The following is a 17551-nucleotide window of genomic DNA, read 5'->3' as shown; positions in this document are numbered from 1 at the left end:
GGTTTTCACTATAATGTCTCAATACTAATTCAGCACCTACTCTGTCTGCACTAAGAAATGGATCAATATTGCAGGACAAGGACCCAAATCTACCGTGATAAATTTTATAATGCATATTTTAAATACCCCATGCATTTCCAAAATTGTTTTGACTATCTTGCTTAGGATCCTGGCCTAAAGCATTATTGCCTTACCCCCATCTGAATTCTCGATGACTAGTATCATGAATATTTGCAAATTTAATGAAATGCTACATGTTGAGGTTTAAACTACAGTTTAAATAGTTTAAACACTATCGTACTTAAGATGCTTCCTTTATACTCTGCTGCTGTTTTACCTGTGCCTCAGTAATGTAACTACATCTGTTTAATGTCACCTTGGGAGTTCACCGAGTTTCATTTAATACCTGATGGGTTTATTTTCATTGATTTCAGTATTATTGGGATCAGGCCTATAGGAATTTTGCCATATAATATTGCTTTCAGAAATAATCATTTATCAGTCCATCTGGAACAGTACTCAAATGCAGAATAAGGTAATATCTGTATTTGAAACACCCAATTCCAAAGACACTTTGAATTGAAGTGGAAACAGCTGCATAGCCACAAACATCTTAGTATACTGACTAAATACTAATCATGTACTGGAAGCTACCGTTTTCAGTGAGAATAACACAAATGCAGTGCATTAATATTCAGAAATACTACATGTATTATTAGTATAATTAACTCCTATTCATACATCCAGAGCCATGGGTTTGGATAGGTGGACTATCCATTCTTATGGGGAATGGAAGATCAGCTGGACAGCTGGATTTGCAGTGTTGTGATCACTAATAAAAAGTTCAGCTGGTGATTGGATACTAGTGGCATCTCCAGAGGTGAAAACGGGGGTCAGTACTATTTAACACCTTCATTAATGTCTGGATGAATGGACAGAGTCCCCCATCAGCAACAGTATCAGTTTAGGGGGAAAGGTCAGTAGGCTGGAGATTAGCACTGCTATTTAGAAGGACCCGACAGGCTAGAGAAACATGACGGTAATAAACTCAAGACAAATGCCAAGTCCCGCACCTGGCATGTAATAACCTCTTGCCACAGCTGAGGTTGGTGGCCAATTGATTACAAGTCAGCTTTGCAGAAAAGGACTTGGGGTTCCTGGTGGATATCAAGTTAAATGTGAATTACAGGGCACCCTTGAGGACTGTCCAACATTGGAGCAAGTTTTCTAGTAAGGCTGCAGATATCTCCATGCTTGGAGATGTTCAGAACTTGACTTTACAAGGCCCTGAGCAACTCCAGGTTGACATTGCTATGGGCCAGATGTTCTGCAGAGGTGCCTTATAATTTGGTTTGTGGTTTGTTTTTTTTTGTGATCCTAGGTTTTAACAAGTGGCTCATACAGATTTGGAATACTGCACATTTGTACTGAAGATTACAAAACTATTAGCTCTGTTGCATAATACATCAACCTTTCTCCATCTTTTATGAGTGAATAGAGTTCTCATACTTGAGTATTCTTTCACAGCATTGTATCTGCTTCAATTTTCACTTCAGAAAAATAAGATGGCATATTTGTCATTTTTAAAGCAAGAAATCTGCAAGTCTGGCACTGGAACAATGAAAGTACAGCTTGCTCAGAAGCCAGATATTTTCTAGCTAACAAGATGCTAGCATCTGGTTTATATGATTTAGTGACTACCCTTTGCATAGAGATAGCACACCATTCATAGCATATGCTCTTTGCTCAGTATGTTTAATAAATAGATTGCCTTCTGTTCATTTGATAACACAAATTTACTTGTCTTAAAAAAATGACTTTGTGTACCCTAAGAAAATATAAACTTGTAGAACTGGATTTAGTCCATAAAATATGGCATTTTTTTCACAGTATCATGCAATTAACGGGCATCTCTCTGAGTGTACACAGCTATCTGGAACATAAGAGTAGTGTACTCCTTTCCTCTGCTATCTGACCTGTTTTCCAGTATACCTCTCCATGAAACTCTGCTTACTGTGCTTTCCTTAAAACTGCTTCTTAGCATCCCATGGATTGTTATCACTTGTAGGCTAAAGGTGTGTCTGCACTTTAGTTAACTTGAAGCCTTTGACAAGAAATTAGAGACTTTACTGTGCTGTAGCTTGGAGGCAGCAAAGTTCTTTGCTATGGAGACATAATATGTGCTTGTGCTCATGTCACAGCATCTGTATAAATATCGAGCTTGTTCTGTGCTGCATGTTGACAATTTTCTGGCTCTGCATGGTATTCTTTCTGTCTGTCACTATGTTCTAGGTGTCATCTTTCCTGCACTTCCTATGGCTTCCCTTTGCCTCCTTTTCTCTCTGACTTGCAACAGCAAACAACAAATGAATGTAAGCTATTATATGACACAATGAATGTGGCTTCATATTGCCTTCATTTTTGTTTATAGTTGCTGTTTTATCATCAGTCATTCTAATTGTCCTCCATGCAGTAAAAATATTTTTATTTTAAAAGAAGGTAAGTCTGGTTACTGACTAGGAAGTGATGAAACTTTAATACCAATATCTACCAATTCAGTACAGTAACACCACCCAGCAACTGAATTACTGACATTACCTCTATCCAAGTAAACCCAATAAAAATAACTACCAGCTTTTGTCCTAAGTCATAGGATTGAAAGCAGTCATTCTCTGAAGTGCTGCTACTGAAGCTACCACTGAGCCATTCTCGGAAGCTCCTCATTATCTGAACTCTCCTAATTTGCACAACAGTTTTTCTTTAACAAAACTCTATATTAAACAGCCAAATGAAATGAGATTTAATTCAGCTGCAATGGTCTTTTTCCTTGATTCTGAGGAATTATGATGTCTCTGATGAGAAACAAAGTACCGAGTGAGATTAAATTTCACACAGCCACATTGACAACCATCTTTCAATGGCCTTCCCCAATTTCAATTAGACTTCAAAGGCACAACAGTGACAAAATGCTGGCTCTGGATATTCTGAATAGGATATAATTCACTGTACAGATTTTGTAATTTGGTGGAATGTTAGGGTTAGTTTATTTGCAATACCGAGTTCTGAGTTTCTCTTTCCAGAGTTTATTTTGTGACACCAGTCATTCCAAAACATCTCATTCACCTGGTGATGGTACATAAGGCAACACAATTCAATTGAGATCACAGCTTTTCCCCTGAGCACATGTCCAAATACTGAGGCATATAAAGACTCCAAAGACAAAAATAACTTAACACATTTGAACATTCAGTTTCTATGGAGACAAATAAAAGTAAAATGTCTAATGTGAGTTCTTATTCAGCCGGATGCCTTACTGATTAGAGGCACTTCACTAAGCCTTAGCGACAGATATTATTCCATAAATAAATTAAATAATAAAAAAGAACCACCAAAATTCCCAAATCCTGTGTTTCTAATATGCACTTGTGTATTCTAGTTGTGTAAGAATTAAAGCTGGCAGTCAGTTCGAGTTCTTCTATTCCCACCCCACATTATGACCTTATTGATACACTTGAGGTATAGTTTGTGTCATTTTCAATAGCAAAATCTTTTTGTTGGAACATGAGAAAACTCAAAGCTTAGGACTTTGAGGCTTTTAGCCCTCACTCCAAGGGTTTAGAGAATAATAGCCACAGAGTTAACTGTTACAGATGCCTGATGCTGCTAGGTCAAAGTAATGAATGTTACATGAACTCTCTGACCTTTTAAGCCAGTATCAGAAAAAAAAAAAAAAAAAAAAAGGCCTGAAAAGCACGGCATCATGATTAGAGCTTTAGAAGTACTTGTGAGACTTCTCTCAGGCAGCTGGATACAGAGCCCGCTTTTTAAAAGTGCATTTTAAGCGGCACTCTAATCCATCTGAAAGATCATATTTGAAGTGGTGCTGCTCAGAATTATCATCAGCTTTAATGGTGTTTTCTGAATCCTGTGCTTCTGCAAGGCTTATTAGTTAGCCCAATGTCTCGGTCAGCTCTTCCTTCATGAAACTGCAGGTAAAATACAACATGAGATTTTCAGTATTGAGGGTCTTGTATATAGCTTGTTGCAAAAATGCAGGCTCTGATGGTTATGTCTGAGCCAAGTTCTACACAATAGCCGTGCAAGTTGTCTTTAGTACAGTACCGGGCTTCAACTCAGTTCCCGGTAGGGTCTTATTAGCTCCATACTGTATCGCACTAATTATGGCCACATGGATTTTTGGCTTGAAACTTGCTCACAAATGACCAGCTTGGAGCCTGAGCAGAATGAATTCATGCATGACTAATAGTACAGAGATACAAAAGAAACATGAATTACAGTGCAGGAGCAAGCCTCAGCCACCTTAAGCTGACCTGACTTGATTTTAACACTGCTAAGCCTATTTATCCACCTGAGGAGCTGCCAAATGTTTTGTGTTAGAAAGGGCCAGGTATCAGCTCAGCTAAAATTTATTCTTCACAAAGTTCACAAAAATCATGGAACAGCAGGGTAAAGCTGGGTCCAAAGGACAGGAGTCCTGCTGAGCTGAACTAAGTAATCCCAGTGCAGAGATTGGTGGGAGCAACACCTTAAGTGTTCCCAAGTGGAAGATAGTTCCTCATGGCAAGGTCTCTTGTGTCTGCTGTGAGCAGCATACAAGGTCTGCCCCTGCTCACTCTCAGCCTGTGCGGCTTGGAACCAACATTTCTCCTGAGAGTCCACTTTCAGTTGTGTTCCCCATGCTCACTGTCAACACTGTGTGTGTCTCAGCCTCCTTCACTGGCAACGAGAATACATAATAACAGTTCTAACACTGGATTCTCAATTAGCAAAGCCTGCATTTTTCCAGGTAAGGATTTACTACGAACACTGACCGAACCCTGTCTTTAAGGAGTATGGATGTATACCTGTGACACTGTGTTATGAAGATTTACCACTCAAATAAATACTAATTTAGGGATAACCCTACTGCATATTCAACAGCATTATTGATAGTAGATGTCCACAACCACAATTTCACTATATATTCTGGTAGTCTTATTTATATATGTCTTATTTGTACTTTTAGCATAGACTGTTAAGAAGATCTGACTTATGCAATGTTTGTCCATTTGTCTGACAATTGGCAGCTTCCCCACTGTCTAACTGAACTCATGGTCTGATTTAAAAGAGAAAAAGAATTCCTAGAGATAATTTGTGAAAATCAGAAAATGAATACAGAAATGCATAACAGAGTCTCCACTGAGATAGAAGGCAGCCATGACACTAAAGCCTGCAGAAGCCAAGGGCCCAGCCGGCACATGGGTATCAGCTGGGCAATGCTCACACAGTTGCAGGGTAGGAACAGCATTGCTACTTTATAGGCTGCTCTGTGGGACAGTAAAGGAGTGCTGGGAAGAGGGGGGTGAAAAGTGAGAGAATGAACACAATTCATGGGAAATTAGACTTCAGTATTTCCATTTGCCTAAATAGGAATTCATTCTGTGCAAGTTACCCTGCTTATCGGTTATCCTGATTAAGACTTGGTTGTATACTTAATACATTAGCAATTCTTATGAAAAATAGCTGAGGGAAAATACATTTTACTTATCATTCATTAAAATCTGCCAAAAGATTTATGTTACCCAAGTAGAATTCTACGAAAATACCAACATACTTTAAAGTACTTTAGAAGTCCTACTTCCTGAACTTTTCTAGTGTGCTTACTTGACTCAACAGGAGCAAGATTCAACTGCCTAAATAAATCTTAGCAAATGGTGTTAAGTCCATATATAGTCAATGTTGAGATAAAGTGCTATTGGGTGAATAGGATGCTATTCATCCAATTCTAAAACAGACATCTTAAATAGGTCAGATGAATCATATCCTGAAAGTACTTGCTTCTCTCCACTCACTGAAAAGTGAGTCTGGGGTAACTAGCATTAACACAGACATTTACAATGTAAATATGTAGTCAGGTGAAATGAATGTCACCTCATAAATTCAAGTGTAGAATAAGGTACTTAATGTAAAGCAAATCACATTAAAGATCTTGATGGGAAATTCCTTGAAAATATAAAAAAACCCAACAAACAAGCAAACAAAACCCCAGGAAAATTAAACACCAGCTGATTTTTTCTTTTTTTTTCTAGAAGCAAAGCCAAAGATTAAAACACTTTTTCAAAACTTCTTGTCCAACACAGAAAAACAACCCCCTGAACACTCAGGCTAACACAAGAGGTACACACACTAGTGACTAATTGGAAGCAGAGTTCTTCCCTGCTGTCTTCTCTTCCAAACTGAGTTCTTTTGCAAGCTCCAAATTTGGCAGCTAACAGCACAATCTTCCATGCCAGTCTGCAGCATACTGGCAAGAAACACCCACAGCCCTTGCCCTCCCAGAGCCCTTTGCATTTCCTGCTCCTTATCCTTTCTTCTCCTTATCAGTTTTAAACCAGTTCATAGGAAGACTTAAAATTCTTTTAGGAAAAAAAAGAAGTGAAACTGTAAGCAAAACAAATACGACAATTAGCTCTAGACTGTAGTTACTAACAATAGTCTTTTGTATCTGTGCTATTTCTTACCCTGAACCCTTCCAGGAGGCAACCTGTACATGCAGGGACACTGATTCACACTGGGAAGCCTTATACCACAGTGCCTATATGAGTCTATGCAGCCCAGCTTTCATTTGCCACCTGACTACAGTCACTGCATGCCCCTGAGACCTGGCCTACAAATTATCCAGAGCAGTAAGTGCTCAGTGTGGGCTAAGCCTCCTATATTGCTGAATAACTCAAAGCTTGGAGGCCAGGGCACAAAAGGTGGGACGGCCACTGCCCTCCCATTTCTCATACCCACACACTTAACAGACTGTGGTGTTGCTCACACCCAGATCTGCAAACTCAGAAGTGAGAGATTCCAGCATCCACAGCCCTGCCACAGGCTATGCTACTCCACTGCCTAACCTGCTTGCTCCAAGGGAGGCCCTATGAAATCCCCCACCCACGCTCATACTTACGGCTATGTCACAGTTGGGTAATGAAAACAGGCAAAGCAGCGATGTAATTTTTAGGGATATTGAACTTTGTGTCAGTGTTTGAGAAAAGTAAGAGTTACCATAACAATCCAGAAGAAAGTTTTGCCAAGGCTGGTCTGGAGCCTCTACAGATTCATAAAACTTCAATTCTTCATACCTTTTAGGAACATTAAATATACAGGCTACCATGAAAACAGTTGAAGACAGCAATAGCTTATACATCTATCTTGTCCTAACATACCCAAAACCTTATCTAGCATTCTTTGCATATCCAGCACTGATGAGAAAAAAGATTAGACTAAAAACTTACTCTTTATACTTAACTATAAAAAAATACCTCAGTTCTTTTAGCACGCCTGTATTTCAAGAAAAAATAATTTGCCGTATTGTGCAAATCAAGTAAGATTTTGGTATCTGAGAAAGCTCCTCTTTACAAAATATACTTTAGTCTCAATAAATAAAAAAGATCGTTCAAAGACATAAAAAGCTTGAAACATTCACATCACCTCCCTAATCATTATTGCAGACATGCTTCCTATTGCATAACATTTTGTCTTAGGAGAGGTTTGCAAAAGGCCATATAAACTGCATGCAATATTTTAAAAACTAAGCACTAAAATACAGAAGAGGTGAAGAAAACACAGACAAGCTACGATCTTACACAGTAAAATAAGAACACCTCATGCAACATTTCAGAGATTACGAGGAGTGAATAGTGCAACGTCTATTCAAAACATGAAGTTCACTAATGTCATTAAAATGTGCAACAATCAACAAACACAGTGATAATCCACCTTGGCAGAAGTTAGTGCATCAAGCAAATCCTGACCTGGGAGTCCTGCCACCTTCTTAATTGGAACAATAACTGGGTTTGCTTGAAAGAACGCAATTTATTCTTCATCTTAAGTGATACCAATCGGTAACAGAAAAATCAAATGGAGCAGAAAGACTGCAGAAATTACTGGAAAACAGATACAGTTGCAGAAAAGCTCTTGGTGACAAAACTTATTTAACTTATAATGCAAGGAAAGTTGTTTATGGGACCATGCAGGAAGGGCGTTTAAAGCTTTTCTTTCAAAAATACATCGGAGTGTTCTGACTTAGATTTTTAATATATCTTCAGAAAGTTCCACAGGTATTAGAGAGCAAGGAGGGTGGACCAGATGATCTTCAGAGGTCCCTTCCAACCCTAATGATTCTGTGATTTCTCAGTCCCTGCAAAGTGTCATGGCTCAATTAATTTCAAAGGCACTACGATAATGTATACCAGGGAAAGAACTGCTCCACAGTTTTGTGTAGGCCCTAAAGGGGAAAACTCAGCTATCTGATGGCCACAGAAGAAACAAATGCAATAGTCAGAATGACAGAATATCTCTGTGAAAGTACAGACTGTTGCTCAGGGTTACCTGCATGGGTTTGGTTTACACATTGTGCTCATTTTGGCTGGGATAGAGTTAATTTCCTTTATAGTAGCTGGTATGGGGCTGTGGGTTGGACCTGTACTGGAAACAGTGCTGATAACACAGATTCATTTTTGTTATTGCTGAGCAGAGCTTACACATGGTCAAGGCCTTTTCTGCTTCTCACCCCACACCATCAGCAAGTAAGGCTGGGGATGCACAAGGCTTTTGGAGGGAATGCAGGCACGACAGCTGATCCCAACTGACCCAAGGGATATCCCAGACCATATGGCATCATGCTCAGCATATAAACCTGGGGGAAGGAAGGAGAGAAGAAGGAAGGGGTGGGACATTCGGAGTGATGGTGTTTGTCTTCCCAAGCCATTGCTTTCCTGGAGATGGCTGAACACCTGCTTGCCAGTGGGAAGCAGTGAATGAATTCCTTGTTTTGCTTTGCTTGCACACACAGCTTTTGTTTTACCCACTAAGCTGTCTCTATTTCAATCCATGCTTCTTCCTACTGTTACCCTTCCAGTTCTCTTCCCCATCGCACCAGCAGGAGCAAGTGAGCAGCTGCATGGGGCTGAGTTGCTGGCTGAGGCTAAACCACAACACATGTAAATAAAATGGGTCTGGGCCATCACACTATCTTTGAGGTAGGCTGATACTATACAGCTTTTACTTGTAACACTGAAATCACTTCATCCCTCTTCCACTTCCACAAATAAGGTGCCTTATCATAACTGTTCTTTTGAGAAAGATGTATGGACAGCCTTAGTTCTTGAAATCTGTGTGAGCAACACAGCATAGTTAGCCGGCACTCAGCTACTTGGGTGGCCACAATGTAGTGCAGGGACTCACATTCCAGCCCACTTCAGTACACTATGGCAGATGTATTCACAGGCACTGGACGATATGGTTCACTCAACTGGTACATGTCAGATTCAGATCAGATGTGTCCAAAAGGGATGACCCTGTCCTACAATAGGAAAGGCTGGATAATTACACCTACAAAGAGGAAAGGAAGGTTTGATCAAAAAAAATAAAGACCAAAGAAACAGTTTTTATTACTACTTACCTTTCCTGCAGGTACAGTAATAAATATTCTAGCAATGACCCTCAAAATGCTTGGAGGAACACTGTGCGAGTCTTTTGTCAGAACATGCCTTGCTTGCGCAAGGAATGCACTTGCTCTGGGATGTCTTTGAGATGATGGCCACACAAGTGAACCTAGATGACAAATTATGGTGGCAAATGGAAGCTGAAGAGTTCAAAGAAGATAACTACTCTGTTTAATGAGGTTATTACATGTTATGACTGAGAAATAGTATCTTTTTAAAGGGGAAAATGCTTCCTATATTTATATCTTAAATGTTTTAGTGAGTGCATCTCCTTATTCATAAGAAATGCTTTCTTCTCATAATATTTACCCATTTTATTTGGATCACATGCTTAATGTGAATACAGTGTTTCAGGGAAAACATCTTTTGCTTGGCTTGTTTCTGATCTCTTGCAGGTACATAATCCTCTATTTAGCAACTACATAATTTGATAAAATAATATTATGGGGAAAATGAGTTTCAAATTCTAATTTGTGATTTGAGACAAATATAGCACTATTTTATTGAGTAAGAAATTAACAGTTACAGTGGGTGCATCTTGCATGGTGTGGAAAGTGAGAATGCAGGTAATTCTCTGCAGGGGAAAAAAAAAAATGTTTGTTTGGATTCCGTGAAAATGCTTTATAAGATATAATAGGAAACCAGGCTTTCTTTAAAATGCATGAGGGCTTAGGCTACACTTCCAAAGCCAATTTTAATATTGAATATTCCTGGCTACATCTCAAGTTAAAACAAAAAAGGATATAAAAGGGATACCGAAAGGAGGCAGGTAAAGTCCTAATTGCAACAACAATAACATAACAACATGGTTAGACTGCTTTTTCCTGTAGCTGTATGTACTTAAACCATTGGCAATGGGGATATAAATCAGATTTAAAGGTTGATGTCTTCCCAATTATGTTGCAATTCAAAAATTGCTCAGTTAATGATTATGAAAAATATTTCTTTGGAATGGTGTATTATTTCAGCAGTTGCTCCTGGGGATTACTGCCCAATGCTGTCATTAAAACAAAGCAAAACCCTGATGGTGGGTGATGTATAAACATTTCTTTATTAGAATAAGATGTCATAAGAATTGTAGTTCAAGCGCTTACATAAAAATTTGTGAGCTACTGTTCCCATAGCAACAGGCAACATAATTTAGCTAACATAGCTGCTTTCCATTCTAGGGGCTTCATTGTCACTGCAGTTTACAAAATACAAAAGTGCTTCTAAGACTCTGACGCGGTAAACAGACAAAACATGTTGGAAACATGTTGAGGAAGGTATTGCTTTTGTTTCAGATGTAAGCTAATAAAACGCTTCCTTCTCAGCTGTACTTCATGGGATTCTCTACCATCCTCAACCCACATGTACTAATTGGTTCTCCTTAAAGTGCAAGAGATCCAGTGAAAGGCACCTGAAGCTGGCCTGCTGTTATGCTTGTCTGATTCTTTTTGGAATGTGCAGAAGCAGCTCCTTTGCTGGCAAAATCCCTCTTTCTCTCCTTCCTCCCCATAGTTACCAGAATAAGATTCACTTCAATGCAGAGAGTCAGCACAACCTATCTGGGGCACCTGTTAAATCTCATATTGAGCCTACACACAGTTACTAATTTAACACACTGCTGACAGATTCCCATAGCCGTCTTTTGCTTCCCCAATGGTTCTGTGAATCTTGTTGTGATTCTCAATCACTTTAAAGTGCTTTTTCAAAACATGACTCCATAGTTTCCAATTTAAAGAAAAGTCTGTGTAAAAGTTTTAAAATAAGAATGTAAAGAAACACTAGACCTAAAATTCTCAATACAGGCACTTGGAAATTCCACACCTTGGTGGCTGTGGTCTAAATGGAAAGATCAGGGGGAGCACAGTCGGATTCTATCTACTGGAAGTTTAGGATTGCCAGCCTGCAATCCTTGCCTTGCAGAAAATAGTATCTCACACTATTTTCTCGGTGATGCTGGAAAAATTCCTTCTGGAGCAGGTATCTAATTGATGTCAGCAAGTGAATCACCTACTGTGCATGGGTAAGGAATGCTTTTGAAGGCAAGCTGTATTGGCCACTGCATTTGATAGACTCTGTAATGAAGTGCTGGCTCTGTCTCCAAGGTTCTCCTGTGCTGAGCCCCTGACAGGAACCCTAAGGAACTCAACTCTTCACAGATCTTTCTTCAACAAGTATATGGAAGATAGATGGAAACACTAAGCTGTTAACTTCACAGCTGCGAATTAATTAAGCATAATATTAGGTTATAGAAAATTTATCCAACTTTGAAGGTATTTTCTTATTGTGGCGAGTTGAACAGTGCACCAAAACCAGGAATTGACACAGGCAGTTGGAAAAGCAGCTGTGGTGCTGGAGCACAATCAACTGTCCTGTAGGTAGGTAACACAAAAACATGACAGCAGAAATTCAGGGATCTATGCGCGAGATGCAATATATGTCACTCATGAACTTCACATAAAAGCTACATAAAAAATATCCATGGCAGCTAGCTGGCTTTTATCAAACTACGATGCAATGCATGTGTTTTTCCAGACAAAAATGCTATGACACAAAGCACTAATTCTCTATTTCTACCTCAATGCAAACAAATACGCAGAACCTGCCTATTTAATTCATACCAACTCAGCATGTATGCTCTAGCACTTTGATGATGGCTTAAGTGTTCAGCTGATATAAAGAAAAAAAGGATTACACCTACTTCCGGAATTACTACAACAGTATTTTTATCCTGCAGTTGAACATGCACAATAAATGAGCATTACTTGAATAGTGCATTAGCCTTTATTGTCCTACAGAACAAATTCTGCAATCCCCTCTCACAGACTTCATCATAGCAATTTCCAGTTATTGACCTGCAAGGCAGGTTGAGTATGCCTGCCAAGCTAGAAACAATAGTAACTATCCTGTTTCTGGAAAAAATTGAGTATTAACCACCAGGAATATAAAAAGTCATCTCTATATTAACTAACTGTGCCTAGTCTTGCATTAAAATCAAACACACATACACAAGTCACTGATCTTGGCAGGGAAGTCTCACACTACCACATCCAAAATTTCTGGGTATAGGAATCACAAACATATTTAGACAGAGATAGAGACAGCTCTGGAAAACACTAGCTGCTATCATCTCTGATCCTTATGATCGCTTCCTGGGCTGAGATCTGAATCAGAAAACAGTTCCAGAACTATGTTAAAAATAAAATTTAAGTTATATCATCAATTTGACTTTGAAATGGCAAAGACTGTGTATGGCATTATAACTTTGACCAGTGTCATTTAATATTTTCAGAAGAATACGTTTATACAGCAGTATGATTTGTTCTTGTTAAGAATCTTGTAAAAGCAATGACATTCCTGACTGCTGATCTATGCAATACATTAAACTTCTGTGCACATTTTGTTGGCTTGTAGAGAGTTATCTGAATATCTATTCTCCTTGGTATAGCTTTCATAATTCAAAACTGAGACTGCTCATTTGGAGAAAGGGGAAAAAAAAGGTCTGAAACAAACACAAATTTCAAAAAATATAATCACATTTAAAGAATATCCTGAAGTGGCATTGTTTTAGATAAAATAATCTTTGAGAAAGCAATATTTAAAGAATAATTAAGACTACAATATAAAGCTATCATTTAAAAATCTTCCTTGTTGCTTACGCACAGAACTAAATTTCATAAAGAAGTGCTGCTTGATCACTTAAGTGGCCATTGAGGATCATAATGGTCATGATTCATATTGTGCCCTGGAAAACAGTTCTAAGTCATAGAAAAATGTGTAATAATATGAACTACTTATTTTATAAAATATTCTAGATTCAACCTTCAGCTGCTACAAGCTGGCCTAAACATGTAATTACCATTGGACAGTACGTAATCACAGTAAATAGAAATCTTGTCAATGCAGTATTACATGCTTGTCTATTTTAAGCAACTACCGAAGCAACTACTCAAATTTTAAAGCATTTTCGATATTTAGCTGTTAAAAAGGCTATATCTTATGCATGTTATGAAAGTGAGGAAATTAAAGGACACAGATTTTAAGTGAGGAGGCAAAGTTTTCAACTAAAATTGAAGGCTCAATAGCTAAGCACAATACTTCATAGATACGTTAGAATTTATAACAACTCCACACTTTGGCAGATTAAGTCAAATTTATGCTTTGAGCCAACATGGCTGTCCTCTTTTCAATTTGAAATCTAAATTATCTTCCTTAAGGATTTGCCTTTGGCTGTAATTCCAGTTTAATATCTTTCTTTGTATGAATTCCTGTGGACTATAGAATTAGTTTAGAACATCTGAATATATTTCTTCAAGGAGACTTTAACAATTCAGAGTCTTCATTTGACCTGGTTCTGTTAACATTATGAAGTGCAGGGGCTATTTAAGATTTTCAACAACATAATAGGCTCAAAACAATTTCCAGCAGCAGTACAGGCTAAATGTAGAGCAAGAATAGTTGAATGACAGCACAGACAAATCACTGCCTTAATAGAACATTTGGGGTAATTTGACAAACCCAATGTCATAATTACTGTTGCCCTTGCAGCTCTCAAATAATTATGTTGCAGATTTTTCTAAAGAGAAATGACTATTTAAAGAAGAATCAAGCCATGAATTCATGTATTTGCAAACTAGAAAAACATCATGTAGCTCTGAAGTACCTAACTAAGTCCAAGCTATTATTTTCTAAAATTTTATTTCCTTTTAATTCTGTTTGGTGGTAACAAATGAGGTATGTAAGTACTCTAATTCTTCCTGTACCCTTAGCATAAAATATCCCAGAACACTTATGAATAATAATTAGTAAAATATAAAAAAAAAAAATTAAAAGTACGATTAAAAATTAATCCTTAACTTGATATTAGATATGACCAAGAATTACGCAGAACTCATCAAGACTTTATATAAGTCATACAAATGTCTAGGTAAGAAGTGGTAGTATCTGTGCCTCTCTACCAAGAGCTATTTATACAGTTCTTGTAGAAGAATTATAAATCATATTGAAGAACTAAAGAAATGACATCAACTAATCCAAAGTTTACAATAAACTCATGTCGCAAAGCACCAGCATCATGTCTGTGGGGAACGCTTAATTTTAAAAGAGTATACAGCTCCTTCTAATTCTGAAATTACTTCATTTTCAAGAAAAGTTTGTATCCCCCCCTTTTTTTTTTCCACATATTAAAGGTGAAGAGGTGAAATTGAGGATAGATAACTTAATATTTAAATAATGAAATTCACACAACTATCAAGTTCCTGTAAAATTAGTCATTTTTGTCTGTTTTCCTGTCTTTGTTACTCCATGACTAAGTCTGCATTCTGGAGCAGGGATACAACATAGCGCTGTGCATGCCCCAGCTCAGCTTCCCCAGTACACATGCTGAATGCATCCAGATTCTTGGAAAGGTTTGCTCAGTGACATGCAAATAAGTTTCTATCCCTTTGAAATAATTTTTTAAGTCTTTCTCCCCAGTGCAAATCCACATATCAGACTTATCACTTTGGTACGTAGTACTTAGTTTTCTACCAGCAGGTTCATCTGGCAGCCTGATATTTTGAACAGCAGGACTGTGCACAGTTACATTCTAATTAAGACTCTAAAGGCAAAAGAAGTATATTGTACACAGAAGCTTTCTCCTTACAGTTTTTACTTGAGACAAAAAAGTCAAGGTGCAAACATAGATGTGTAAGAAATTAACAGTTAAAAACATTATGAAACCTGATAAGGCCTATACCAGATGAAGTGTAATAGATGAAAGAAGGCTTATTTCTTCTTTGTAGCCCTGTCCATTGAATTTTACAGAACAAAGGGAGTTCAACTGCGAGTGATCTGTTTTGCTTTGTCTACTAGCTCATCATACTTCACCCCATTATGGTTTGATGTCTTTCATTTTATGTTTTTAGTGTTGGGTTTTTTTAATCAAGCATGTACTCAGCCTAAGCTGAAATGTCTTGCTCTCTTTGAATTTGGTGTAAATCAAAAATAATGTCACTAGAGTTCAGTAGAAAGGTTAGAGGGAAAGAAAAAACCTACAATCATTTTGCCAGACTTCAATTCATTGGGCAGGCATTTGCCTGGATAAAATCAAGAGGATGGATAGCCAAAAGCATCTGTGAAATAACATCTCCAAAATTTATTCTTTAAAGATCTGTCAACTCTAATAAAAAAATGTTAAATTTTGATATTCTGTTGTTGATATTCTTGTACTAGATACCGCTCCATGTTATTTATTCTAAAACATCTATTCTTCATTAACAATCTACCCAACCTTAGACATGCTTTGGGCAAAGGCAGAGAAAGAGGATAAAGATGAGACTTTCTGCACCTCTGACTCAATACTACAGTAACTGCAAATAATACGGTTGAGCAGACACTTTCAGATAAACTTTGATTTCAGCCACAAAGCCCCTCTACTGATGTAATGAATGAAACGTCCATTTAACTTTTAGACCTAGCAGATCTGTGAATGGGAAAGTGCACAGTTCAGTAGGCTATTAACTAACCTGTGAAATGATGCTTATTATATGGACAAGGTATTATTTTTTCTGGAAAAGGAGCAGGTTGCCAACAACTATTTTGATCAGATACACCCAGGAATTAAAATGGATATTTTTGTTCAAATTTGATTAGCATTTGAGACCCTCTTTCTCTAAACACTTCCCAGACGACTGCACGTACCAAATTCCTATCACAGTTAGAGCTATTATATGAAGACCTGAGAATGCTCATTTCACTTAGCTCTCTTAGGTTTACCAATAGTGCTGAAGACAACAGCCTTTTCCCTAGACTGTTAAATGACTTTCAAAAACAAAAAAGGAAGCATTTTGAAGTTGAAATCTAGCATTACATCTTCCACAATGAAGAACAGTTAGAATAAATAATCAGCCACAGATTTGTCCCTGAGGTATTCTGTAAAACCCCAGCTTATTTAGAAGAGTTGGACAAAATAGAATTCATCATTAACAAAATGAAAAACAAAGTCTGTAAATCTTACTGAAAAGTTTGGATACCTTGGGGTACTAGTAAAGAAAGAAGAAAACACTCTGTGCCAAGGCTGAATTAGAAGTAAATTCAACAGAGGCACAAGGTGCATTTGGATTATCTACTGTAGAGTCCTAACTCAGACAGCAGCTAATTAGTACATATGCAATCAGAACAAGAGTTCACATGCACGCTTCACAGCCATTGGAAAGAAAACCATACAACAGCTATTAGATATGCAGTTGAATGGGCATAACTCAGTGTAGCAATAAATACCTTGGTGCCTTTGCAATTCCAAGGCATGAGCTCATATCTAAAGAAAACCCCAACTAGTATTTTCTCTGTCTACAAAGGGACTTGTGAGAGAGCCATTCTCTATATCTGGGCCATTGCACAGGAATGCAATGAATGCAAGAGCTATGCTGCTGCAGACACAATTCATACGCAGTGTATTCCTAAGGACATACCCCCAGGAGCCAGGGATCCCTCAGTTTGGCCTTTATACACAATGCAGTTTTACGCATCTATCCAAAGTCTTACTATTAAGTCTGTTATATAAAATACATAACTTATTCTTCAAGTAAAAGCTAGAGTCCAAAACACCATCTTTTCCTCACTACTGAGGGAAAAAAAAATTATAAAGAAAGCAAATAATTTATTTGGACAAAGTACTGCAACAGCTTGGACAAGTTACTGCCACCAAAATGTGTTATAAAGCAAATAAATAGAAGACTGGGAACATCTGGGAATAAAGACCTACACCATGGAAGATTCTATTCTGTGAGACAAAGGCCCAAGGAACGCTTTAAATGCATTATAATCTGGCCAGTTTTGTGGCACACTTACATGTTAGATAGAAAAACATAATTCTGGAACCCAGATCTCTCAAGGTTCTACCGTGAAGGCATGGGTGGGATTATGAAGGAATGTAATTATCTAAGGAAATAAGGGTAACTTGCTTAAGAAGACTGAGAAAAAGCCTTCAGTTACAGGGACTACCAGCACCACATTTTCTGTTTAGCAGGCTCCTGAAAGTCAGGAAAAATGTTATATCTTTACAGACTTTGAAGACTTTATCCCTTTTTTCA

The 17551-nt window shown here is 37.8% G+C and overlaps 1 protein-coding gene across 22 annotated transcripts in view; it reads right to left on the bottom strand.

Moving 5' to 3' along the window:
* DLGAP2 (DLG associated protein 2) overlaps positions 1-17551 on the bottom strand; it is a 464923-nt gene that overhangs the window by 135581 nt on the left and 311791 nt on the right. The gene's annotated exons all lie outside the window — the stretch shown is intronic.

The sequence above is a fragment of the Pezoporus wallicus genome, unplaced genomic scaffold (genome assembly GCF_028554395.1).
Source record: "Pezoporus wallicus isolate ANWC-B61680 ecotype Strahan unplaced genomic scaffold, APGP_CSIRO_Pwel_v1 contig_161, whole genome shotgun sequence".
Lineage (NCBI taxonomy): Eukaryota > Metazoa > Chordata > Aves > Psittaciformes > Psittacidae > Pezoporus > Pezoporus wallicus.
Note: the sequence above shows the minus strand (reverse complement) of the source record. Positions and strands in the feature narration are given on the sequence as shown.